The following is an 11,437-nucleotide window of genomic DNA, read 5'->3' on the forward strand; positions in this document are numbered from 1 at the left end:
AGTTACAAAACATCGGAGATTAATTCCGGTTTTTCATTTCTGTCATAGAAGCTGGCTTTTCTGACTTGGAATATCCAGCATTGCTTTCATATGCCAGGGTATCAAAGTGAACCCTCAAACAAAGGCAGACATCGTCATATTATTAAAAATGTCTGCACATCACAAATACTTTCACGTGCCTATAAAACAGAAGCTTGCCATATTTTCAGCAAATAGGCGAATTTGGCTAAGGCATAGCAGCCCAAAATCAAATGATGGATAAGAACAATTCACCTCAGATAGCTTTGGAAGAGCAGACTGAAACTGAATGCACTAAAAATGTGACGCGCGGGACAAACTATTCTTTGCTCGACTGAATGGTAAGGAAAAATTGCATTTGCTAGAAAAAAACACCTGGGCTAAAAATCTACTCTTCCATTGATGAAAAAATAAAAGTAAATTTATTTCAGAATAAATAGCAAAGTTTGAGAGAAGATGATCTATTGGCCTGCGCATCACACACATACCAGAAAATCTACTTGCATGCCCCATATCATCACGAGAGAAAATTTCATTATAAAAATCTTCATGCTTCTGTATGTTTGAGCATTATCGTAATGTTATAATGTTGGAATAGTTTAGTTCACTATTTACTTGTTTTGTGTGTACTGTGATTCATGGCACAATTCTCTTCCGTTTTTGTAACATGGCTTAATTAACTTACAGTTCAATTCATCTGCTCATTTAAATCCGTATACACCCTGTAAAAAATACCTCACTATAATAATCCTACATATGTCTAAACATTTTTACTCATTAATTGACAGAAAATCGTGATTGCAAAAAGGTAGAAAAAATTGCGTGTGACACTATGCTTGGCCTTGCTCACAAGTAGATTACAAACCCGAACTGAACTTAGATTCTGATGACGCCTCGCGTTTGATGCCCTTCTTCTCTGACCGGCCAGTCTCTCTCTTCCTAATAAGCTCTGACTTTTGTTACAAGACCGGTACACTGTACACAGGTAATTGCCTACGATACTAACCATTACAAATCCTATATAATATTAATAGTAATATAATAATAATAATAGTTTTCCTAAGCAAAACTAATACCAAGGCCAAAATATCAGTCTTAGATTAAATTGTAAGCGCAATATCAACGTCTAACACTTGTTGAAGTATCCTCACAAGCAGCTAATAATGACGCATCATTTTGTCAGGGTGAAAATGCTAACGAATTATCCACAATAGTGTGGACAACCAGTTCTATAGAAATAAATGCTGAAGGGATAGAGAAACTTATCTATGATCTTAAAAACAATAAGTCACCTGGTTCTGATGGCATTCGTAAATGTGAATTGTTAGTTTATCCTGCGTTAACTGCACGGTGCCTTAAATACATATTTCAAGCATCTCTCAACTCCGGAAAATTACCTTCCATGTGGAAATGTGCGATCATAACTCCTATTCATAAAAAGGGGCCAAAGGATCTGGCTTCCAACTACAGACCCATATTACTTAAAAGCGTTCCTGGAAAGATGATGGAACATATAGTCCTACATTATTTAAATAAGAAACTTGACTCTGTACTTTATAACAGACAACATGGCTTTAGGAAAGGACTGTCATGTGAGACACAGTTATGTGCAACGTACCATGAACTTGTCAAGGCCACTGAAAACTCAAAAACTATTCATGCAGTGATCCTGGACTTTCAAAAGGCCTCCGATAAAGTTCCACACAAGCTTTTACTCATCAAACTACGTCAAATCAAAGATTTAGATCCTGCCATTGTTAACTGGATACAGGACTTTCTAACTAACAGATCCCAAAGAGTCGCAATAAAAAACACGCTATCAGATGAGCTACCAGTTACATCAGGAGTACCTCAAGGTTCGGTTCTTGGACCAACACTCTTTCTGGTGTATATTAACGACTTACCCCAATGTGTCACCTGTAATGTGAGCTTATATGCCGATGACACACTACTATACTCCACTGTTAATAATAACCAAGACATAGAGAAATTTCAAACAAACATTGATGCTCTCCACAAATGGTCAACTGAAAATATGATGCCATTTAACACCACAAAATGTGAAGTTGTTGTTTTTAATAATAGACTACAACAGCTACCATCTTACACTATTGGAGGAAACCTAATCAACTGCGTGCAAGAAATTAAATATCTTGGGGTTACTATACAGTCTGACTTGAAATTTTCAAATCATATAGCCTCTAAAATAGCCTCAGCAAGTCGAACACTTGGCTCTATTAAATACACCTTACATCAAGCACCTCAACGTGCCAAGCTTCCTGCCTACCTAAGTCTGTGCCGTCCCATATTAGAGTACGCAGATGTCCTCTGGGACCCTGCAGACAAGGCATCTTGTCACAGACTGGAACTTGTTCAAAACAAGGCTATAAGATTTATCAAAGGAATAAAAGGTCGCCATGGTGTAACAGAGGGAAGGAATGATTTGGGACTACAGTCTCTTGAACATAGAAGAAAAACCCACAGAATTTCTCTCCTGATGAGAATTCTTTCAAACGAGGAAAGACAAAATACTATCATCAGCATATGACTGAAGTAAATTCTACTCGACAAGGATAGACAACTCCCAACTCAAGAGCGAGTTCCACAACTTGATGAGTCAATAAACAGACTTGTGGGTGAGCCGATAAACAGACTCGAGAGTGAGCCGATAAACAGACTCGCGGGTGAGCCGATAAACAGACTCGCGGGTGAGCCGATAAACAGACTCGATGGTGAGCCGATAAACAGACTCGATGGTGAGCCGATAAACAGACTCGATGGTGAGCCGATAAACAGACTCGAAGGTGAGCCGATAAACAGACTCGATGGTGAGCCGATAAACAGACTCGATGGTGAGCCGATAAACAGACTCGATGGTGAGCCGATAAACAGACTCGATGGTGAGCCGATAAACAGACTCGATGGTGAGCCGATAAACAGACTCGATGGTGAGCCGATAAACAGACTCGCGGGTGAGCCGATAAACAGACTCGATGGTGAGCCGATAAACAGACTCGATGGTGACTTCTCTCAATTGTACACCCTAGCAAGCCAAGCGCAATAATTCTTGATGTTCGGTCAATAGCATTTATAGTGAAAGCAGCTATGATACGCTGGCTAATATCACAATGCTAAAGGCAGAAACAGTGACAAGAATTTTATACCCTATTTGCTTTTGAAAATCAAACAGAGCTTATTATAAAGAACGCAGTATCTTTATTGGTGTTATATCTCTCAGTACCAAGCAGTAACACACCAGCAATGATAAAACTGACAGGTTATATAGCAATTCCAAGAAAAATCTACAGTTGATTGGCTGCACAGTAATTAGGTCAACCAATTCCACAATAACATATTTCGAATACAAAAACGATAACATTTGTCTCTAACTAATCACGCAATACGAGTATTAATAATTTTTAGTGTTTGTATAGTAACATACAAATCTTAGAACAATATGGTAATAAATGATTAACATAAAAGAATTGCTAGTATAACCCATACATATACACTACATTGGACAAGTGTTAAGCGTGTGCCTTATAAATGACTATTCACATTTGTCCGAATTGCGACGAACGTAATATAGATCCATTGAGTCAGCAATTTGAAGCTGCCGGATTATAGGCTTAGAAAAGACGTCATCAACTCTCTTGCGCATGCTGACTGTCTATAAATACGGGTACACACTGATTTACAGTTCATTCGCTTTTACAAGCATGAAGCACTCGTGCACCTTTTGCGATTTTTCTTGTCACAAGGAGCGTGACCTACAGAGGCACGCTCGTGTACACAGACACCGCTGCTCCTCCTGTGATGAGGTGTTCACCACTCAGCCTCTCCTGCATGCGCACGTCTCTGCTGAGCACCGGAGAACACAGTCTACCCAGACTGAGTCCCAGAGACCGAGGGCGCGTTCACCTCGTCGCCAACACCATCACCGAGGGCAACGCTACCAAAGGCCACGGCAGGACCGAAGGCCGTACTGGAGGCCAGCCCGTGATGCTTGCCCTACTCCACGGCATGAAGTGGAGTCCAAGATCGTCCGCCCAACGGTAGACTCCATCGGGGATGATAGTGACCCTCTCGGGCTACTGGACTCACCAGTCAAAATTGACTTCTGAGTGCCAGTAGTCTCGCCAACCACCTCGGCCCTTCTCAGGGCCACCATTTCTATTTTAAGGGTTTTGTTCTGCGTCAACAATGGCGGAAACTCAGTGTCGTACTTATCATCCATTTTTTTTTTTATTACACTGTCCCCTCCTAAGACAGAATTCTGCCCCAGAATAGCTGATAGCTTATCATTGTCTGTTTGCATTCTGTTGAGCCAATAATTTTGTAGATGCATTGGCTTCTTGGTTACCCTAGAAGGTTGCTGCTGTATGTCAGGGTTGGTTGGCTTCACCGACGTTTCCGCGGCAGGGGGTTCGGGCTCAAAACTAGTTGCTACATCTTCTGCACTTCCTCCAAAGCTTGGTCTGCGGGCCCGAGCATTCTCTCCTGGAGGAGCGCTTGTACCGGCTTCCTGGTACAGTTTAATCCGGCCTTCGTGCTGTACAGACAATTTTCCATTTCGCTCCATTTCGTACGTTTGATAGGGCAGAGATTTTGTAATGCGGTAAGGCCCAACATACTTGGGTTGAAGTTTTGTCCCTCTACCTTTTGTCTTAAAGTATGATTTGAGCCAGATTTGATCACCTTTGACAAATTTTGGCTCTTCTTCACTGTCATCCGTCCGAGGTTTGCATTTTTGATGCTGCCGTAGTTTTATGTATGCGGTCTGCATGTCTTTTTGTAATTGTGCAGCATACTCATCCTCTGTAAAATCCAACCCGGTTGGGTAGTTGACCAGGAGGTCATGCGGCAGTCGGACATTTCGCCCTAGCATCAATGAGTTGGGCGTCTCTCCAGTGCTTCGATGTGGCGTAGCCCGTATGATCCGCATGATTTGGGGCACTAGGCGATCCCATTCCTGGTGTTCTGACTCGGCCAGCATAGCCCTCAAGGAATTTCCCAGTGTCCGGTTCAATCTTTCCACTATCGAATTTCCCTGGGGATGATAGGGAGCGCAACGGGTTTTCTTGCAGTTCCATAATTCACAGCAGGCCCTAAATAGAGCTGACTCAAACTGTGCTCCTTGGTCCGTGTGTATTGTTTCAGGGATCCCAAAGTAGCTAAACACTCGCTCATCTAGAACCTTAGCTACTGTTGAGGCCTGCCCATCACGGATTGGAATGGCGTCGTACCATCTGGTGAAATGATCTGCGAGGACTAAAATCTGGGTGCTACCGTCGGTAGTCTCTGGCAGGGGCCCACATAAATCTACCACAATAACCTGCCATGGTCTTCCGGCCCCCAGCTTGTTTTGGGGGTCAGAGTGTCGGTGGCGTGCTGGTTTTGCTTTCTGACAAGCAACACATCCATTCACCCACTTCCTGACATAACTCGTCATGCCAGGCCAAAACCAATTCTGGCGGATTATGGCCAGGGTCTTATTAAAACCAAGATGGGCAGATTGGTGCGCGGTCTGTGTTACCTCTGCTTGTTTAACACGGGGACATATCACCCTTGAGACTCGTCTACTTTGATAAGGCAACTCTACGTGCAGCACACCAGATTCATCTAATTTTAGGTGCTCCCATAATTTAACTAGCTTTTCTGCCTGCCATCCCAGGTACCGGTCTGAAGGGGGTTTCTGTTCCCGGACCCCATGATACACATCGCCAATGTGCTCATCCAACTCCTGAGCCTTGGCCAAATCAATTTGCTGTCCCGCTAGATGAGTGGATACTGCATCAATGCGTACTGGCTGCATTTGGGATGCTTCGGGAACAAGGTAGCGTTGGCATTGCTTGCAATCTTGGCAGATCTGCCGACTTAGTCCGTCTGCATTATTATGTTTCAGCCCCTTGCGGTGCTTCAAGGTAAATTCGAATTCCGAGAGTACCTCGAACCATCGGGCTAGCTGACCTGTCGGCGTTGAAGCTCGCAGTAACCATGGCAAGCTGGCATGGTCAGTGCGTATCTCAAACCTCCGTCCATATAGTTGCGGACGGAAATGTTTTAGGGCCTTCACAATAGCCAATAGCTCCAGCCGCGTCACACAATAGTTCGCTTCTTCCGGTGAGTGCATCTTAGAATAGTATGCAATTACTCTCTCTTGACCATCTTGTTCTTGTGCCAGGACCGCTTCAGAAGCCACTTGGCTTGCGTCCGTATCTAGAATGAATGGTTTCGAGTAGTCTGGATAGGCCAGCACCGGCGCAGTTGTCAGATGATTCTTGAGAGTCTGAAAGGCATGCTGACACTTGTTGTCCCAGCAAAATTCTGCTCGGGTAGAACACAACTGGCTGAGTGGTCGAGATAGCTCTGCATAATTTGCAATGAACCTGCGGTAATACCCACAAGTGCCCAGAAAGGCCCTGACATCAGACTTATGCTTGGGCAAGGGCCATTCGCTAACAGCTTCAATTTTGGTCGCATCGGTTTCCACCCCATCAGCGCTCACCACATGCCCCAGGTAATGTACCCTCTCCCCGAAAAGCGTGCATTTAGATGGCTTCAGCTTTAATCCGGCAGCCTGGAGCCTGTGAAAGACCTCTTCTAAGCGTTCTAGGTGAGTGTCAAAATCGGCAGAGAACACAATTATGTCATCTAGGTAGATCAACAGTGTGCGCCAATGCAAGCCCCGTAGAACTGTTTCCATTAATCGTTCGAATGTAGATGGTGCTGAGGTAAGGCCGAAAGGAAGAACTTGCCACTCCCAAAGACCGGATCTAGTAGTAAAAGCGGCAGCTTCCTTGGCAGAACTTTCTAGCTCCACTTGCCAATAGCCACTGGCAAGATCTAGAGTACTGAACCACTTGCTACCACCCAAGGCATCCAAGCTATCATCAATTCTAGGGAGAGGGTATGCATCCTTGGTGGTGAGTTCGTTCAGCTTACGGTAGTCCACACAGAAGCGCCAGCTGCCGTCTTTCTTTTTCACCAACACAACTGGGGAGCTCCAAGCGCCATGGCCCTCCTTGACTAAGCCATGTTCCTTGAGCTCTTGCACTTGCTTTTCTATTTCTGCCTCTTGAACCGGGCCATGCCGATAAGGCCTTTGTTTGATGGGTCGTGCATCTCTAACCAAAGGAATGGTATGCTGGACAACAGCTGTCCTTCCAAGATCATACTTGCCTGTACTGAAAATTGACTGATTTTTCTGCAATAACCCCATTGCCCTTTTTACTTGGTTATCGTCCAACCTATGGCACCATTGTTGAAAAGCATTCTCAAGGTCTTCCGGAAGCGCTCCATTGGTCGGCCCCATGCTTGGGTTATCTTCCACCGCCCCAACTATGGAACAGCTTGCGACGACCTGTCCCGATTTCAGCTCAATTTCCGCATCTGAATAGTTCATCATGCGTATACAGACATCTTGATTTTTCGGTTGATGTATGGATGAGGCCACTACTAGCCCTGGCAGCCCACCAGTGTGCTCTATACACGCTGCCCCATGCCTCCAAACGCGATTCAACCTAGCTTGAACGAGCTTCTCACTACGGGGTGGAATGGATGTAGTGTATTTGGCCTGGACCTTGACCTGCAAGGGCTCTCCGTTGGCAGCGCAGCAATCGATCTTCTGTCCTTGGCAGACCAGCTGATTGTTCTTGAAATCAATCTGGCAGTTAAAGTTCTTGAAGAAGTCAAAACCCAGCAGGATATGGTTATCTATTTCGGCAATGATGAAGTTCGTTACAAATACTTCATTGCCCAACTTCAATGTGACTTTTGTTGTCCCTTCCAATGGAATTCGTTGGCCATCTGCAAGCACACCCTGGCCTTCAACAGGTAGGGGGTGGGTGAAGGAAGACGGAGGTAGCTGTTGTAGGACTCTTTTAGGAATTATGGAACGGGAACAACCACTATCGAGAAGAAGCGTAAATTTTGTCTTTCCTACCTGAGCCCGAACATAATACGATGTGGCCTCGGAAGGTTGACAGAAACTAACTAGTGTGTCACCCCTTAGGTTTGGTTCAGCTTGTCCGGGGCCTATGACTGCTGAACTGATTCGTTTCCCGCCTTCTTTTGTCTGCAGTCACGAGAAATATGTCCTAAACCCTGGCAATTGTAGCAGCGTATGTCCTTGGTGGTTCGAGGCCTCCGGTTAGCCGCCAGTCCATTTAACAGCTCTCGCTGAGAGGTTGCCAACTGTCTTTGTGATTCCACCAATTTCTGGGTTAGTTCCATTTGCATGGAAGCAAATTTATCCAGCATTTCCTTTTGAGAGTTGCGAAACTCTTCAGCCTGCAGCTCTATTTGCTTCTTTAGGTCTTGGACGTCCTCTGTCTCTAACCGGTGGATCCCTACATCGGCAGTTGTCATTGAGCGATATTTATGGATGATATCGACTGCCTCTGCGAGAGAACTTGGTGGTGACAACCGTAATGTCCATGCCAATTGTGGCATTGTTGACACTGCACACAGAACTTCCTGTTTCGCTTGTTGATCCTGTTGATCAGTCGTTAAATTTGGGTACGCCTTTTTCACCAATGTCATTACTTTTTCCCCAAATTTATGAACGCTTTCTTTAGGTTTTAACTTCAACCCCCGCAAAAGAGTATTTGCCATATCTGTAGTGAGTCCATACTGCGATTGTAGCTTATCGTACACTTCCTCACATGAGTCGCCATTAGTTCCCATTGTAGCAGGGCCCTTTAGGGATAGCCGAAGACGTAGCTTCTTCTCAGCATCACTCCATCTATTATGTTTAGCAATGGCTTCATAGCTAGTGATGAATGTGTCTACATCTTCTGTTCCATCAAATGTGGGTGCGGGGATTGGATGATGTGGTGGGACAGCTGCCTTCATGTGTGGCCGCCCTATTTCTTCCTCATCACCACTGTAATGGTCATGACACCCCCGTTCCATTTCTAGCCTCTCTTTCTCTAACCTTTCCTTTTCTAACCTCTGTCGTCGAGTGCGTGTAGGCATTCTGGGTTCGTCTAGATTGCTCTAGCAGAAATATCCCACCGCTGCCACCAGTGAAGTAAATTCTACTCGACAAGGATAGACAACTCCCAACTCAAGAGCGAGTTCCACAACTTGATGAGTCAATAAACAGACTTGTGGGTGAGCCGATAAACAGACTCGAGAGTGAGCCGATAAACAGACTCGCGGGTGAGCCGATAAACAGACTCGCGGGTGAGCCGATAAACAGACTCGATGGTGAGCCGATAAACAGACTCGATGGTGAGCCGATAAACAGACTCGATGGTGAGCCGATAAACAGACTCGAAGGTGAGCCGATAAACAGACTCGATGGTGAGCCGATAAACAGACTCGATGGTGAGCCGATAAACAGACTCGATGGTGAGCCGATAAACAGACTCGATGGTGAGCCGATAAACAGACTCGATGGTGAGCCGATAAACAGACTCGATGGTGAGCCGATAAACAGACTCGCGGGTGAGCCGATAAACAGACTCGATGGTGAGCCGATAAACAGACTCGATGGTGACTTCTCTCAATTGTACACCCTAGCAAGCCAAGCGCAATAATTCTTGATGTTCGGTCAATAGCATTTATAGTGAAAGCAGCTATGATACGCTGGCTAATATCACAATGCTAAAGGCAGAAACAGTGACAAGAATTTTATACCCTATTTGCTTTTGAAAATCAAACAGAGCTTATTATAAAGAACGCAGTATCTTTATTGGTGTTATATCTCTCAGTACCAAGCAGTAACACACCAGCAATGATAAAACTGACAGGTTATATAGCAATTCCAAGAAAAATCTACAGTTGATTGGCTGCACAGTAATTAGGTCAACCAATTCCACAATAACATATTTCGAATACAAAAACGATAACATTTGTCTCTAACTAATCACGCAATACGAGTATTAATAATTTTTAGTGTTTGTATAGTAACATACAAATCTTAGAACAATATGGTAATAAATGATTAACATAAAAGAATTGCTAGTATAACCCATACATATACACTACATTGGACAAGTGTTAAGCGTGTGCCTTATAAATGACTATTCACATTTGTCCGAATTGCGACGAACGTAATATAGATCCATTGAGTCAGCAATTTGAAGCTGCCGGATTATAGGCTTAGAAAAGACGTCATCAACTCTCTTGCGCATGCTGACTGTCTATAAATACGGGTACACACTGATTTACAGTTCATTCGCTTTTACAAGCATGAAGCACTCGTGCACCTTTTGCGATTTTTCTTGTCACAAGGAGCGTGACCTACAGAGGCACGCTCGTGTACACAGACACCGCTGCTCCTCCTGTGATGAGGTGTTCACCACTCAGCCTCTCCTGCATGCGCACGTCTCTGCTGAGCACCGGAGAACACAGTCTACCCAGACTGAGTCCCAGAGACCGAGGGTGCGTTCACCTCGTCGCCAACACCATCACCGAGGGCAACGCTACCAAAGGCCACGGCAGGACCGAAGGCCGTACTGGAGGCCAGCCCGTGATGCTTGCCCTACTCCACGGCATGAAGTGGAGTCCAAGATCGTCCGCCCAACGGTAGACTCCATCGGGGATGATAGTGACCCTCTCGGGCTACTGGACTCACCAGTCAAAATTGACTTCTGAGTGCCAGTAGTCTCGCCAACCACCTCGGCCCTTCTCAGGGCCACCATTTCTATTTTAAGGGTTTTGTTCTGCGTCAACAATGGCGGAAACTCAGTGTCGTACTTATCATCCATTTTTTTTTTTATTACATGACGAAATAACAAACAATAGAACTTTAACTACAATGCACACAAGATCTGCGGAGAGAAGAGAACCTGCCTTTATATATGCCTCTAAACAGTTGTACTACAACAGCTTTCTACCCAGAAGTATCCGAGACCTAAAAATAGGGCAGTAATCTCATGATGCCCAAATCCTAAAATAAATGATTTCAAATAAATGTTGTAATTAAAACAGCTAAATGCTGGAATATTGATAGTGCATAAAGTATTCATAACCAAATCTATCAACAATGAGGCACTCAAAACCCTTATACCACTAGGTAGTTTTTTAGAGTGTTCTAAATTATCTGAGGTAAGATCTGAGGTAAGATCACAAATTTGAGTACAGTTTAGACAAGCTCTCGACCTGTTTAAAAGCTAGACAATTAATGAAAACTTGCTCAATGAACGTTATTAATAAAAATGAGTGTCGTAATCCTCCTACTCGTGACTTACATGTACATTTATACCGTAAGTGTTTACTGGTATATAGACTATGTTTTGGAGTGATTCAACACTCACAGACGGGATGTGGTTTCGCCAAACCATGCGACTATCAAACAGAAACCATCTTTCAGTAATTTGAACCAATAAGCGAAGCTCATCGGTTTCGCCTACATACCTTGACCTCGACATTTTCAGTAATCGTCAGTTTACAGTGGTAAAATCATTGC

The sequence above is a fragment of the Watersipora subatra genome, chromosome 1 (genome assembly GCF_963576615.1).
Source record: "Watersipora subatra chromosome 1, tzWatSuba1.1, whole genome shotgun sequence".
In the NCBI taxonomy this organism is placed as follows: domain Eukaryota; kingdom Metazoa; phylum Bryozoa; class Gymnolaemata; order Cheilostomatida; family Watersiporidae; genus Watersipora; species Watersipora subatra.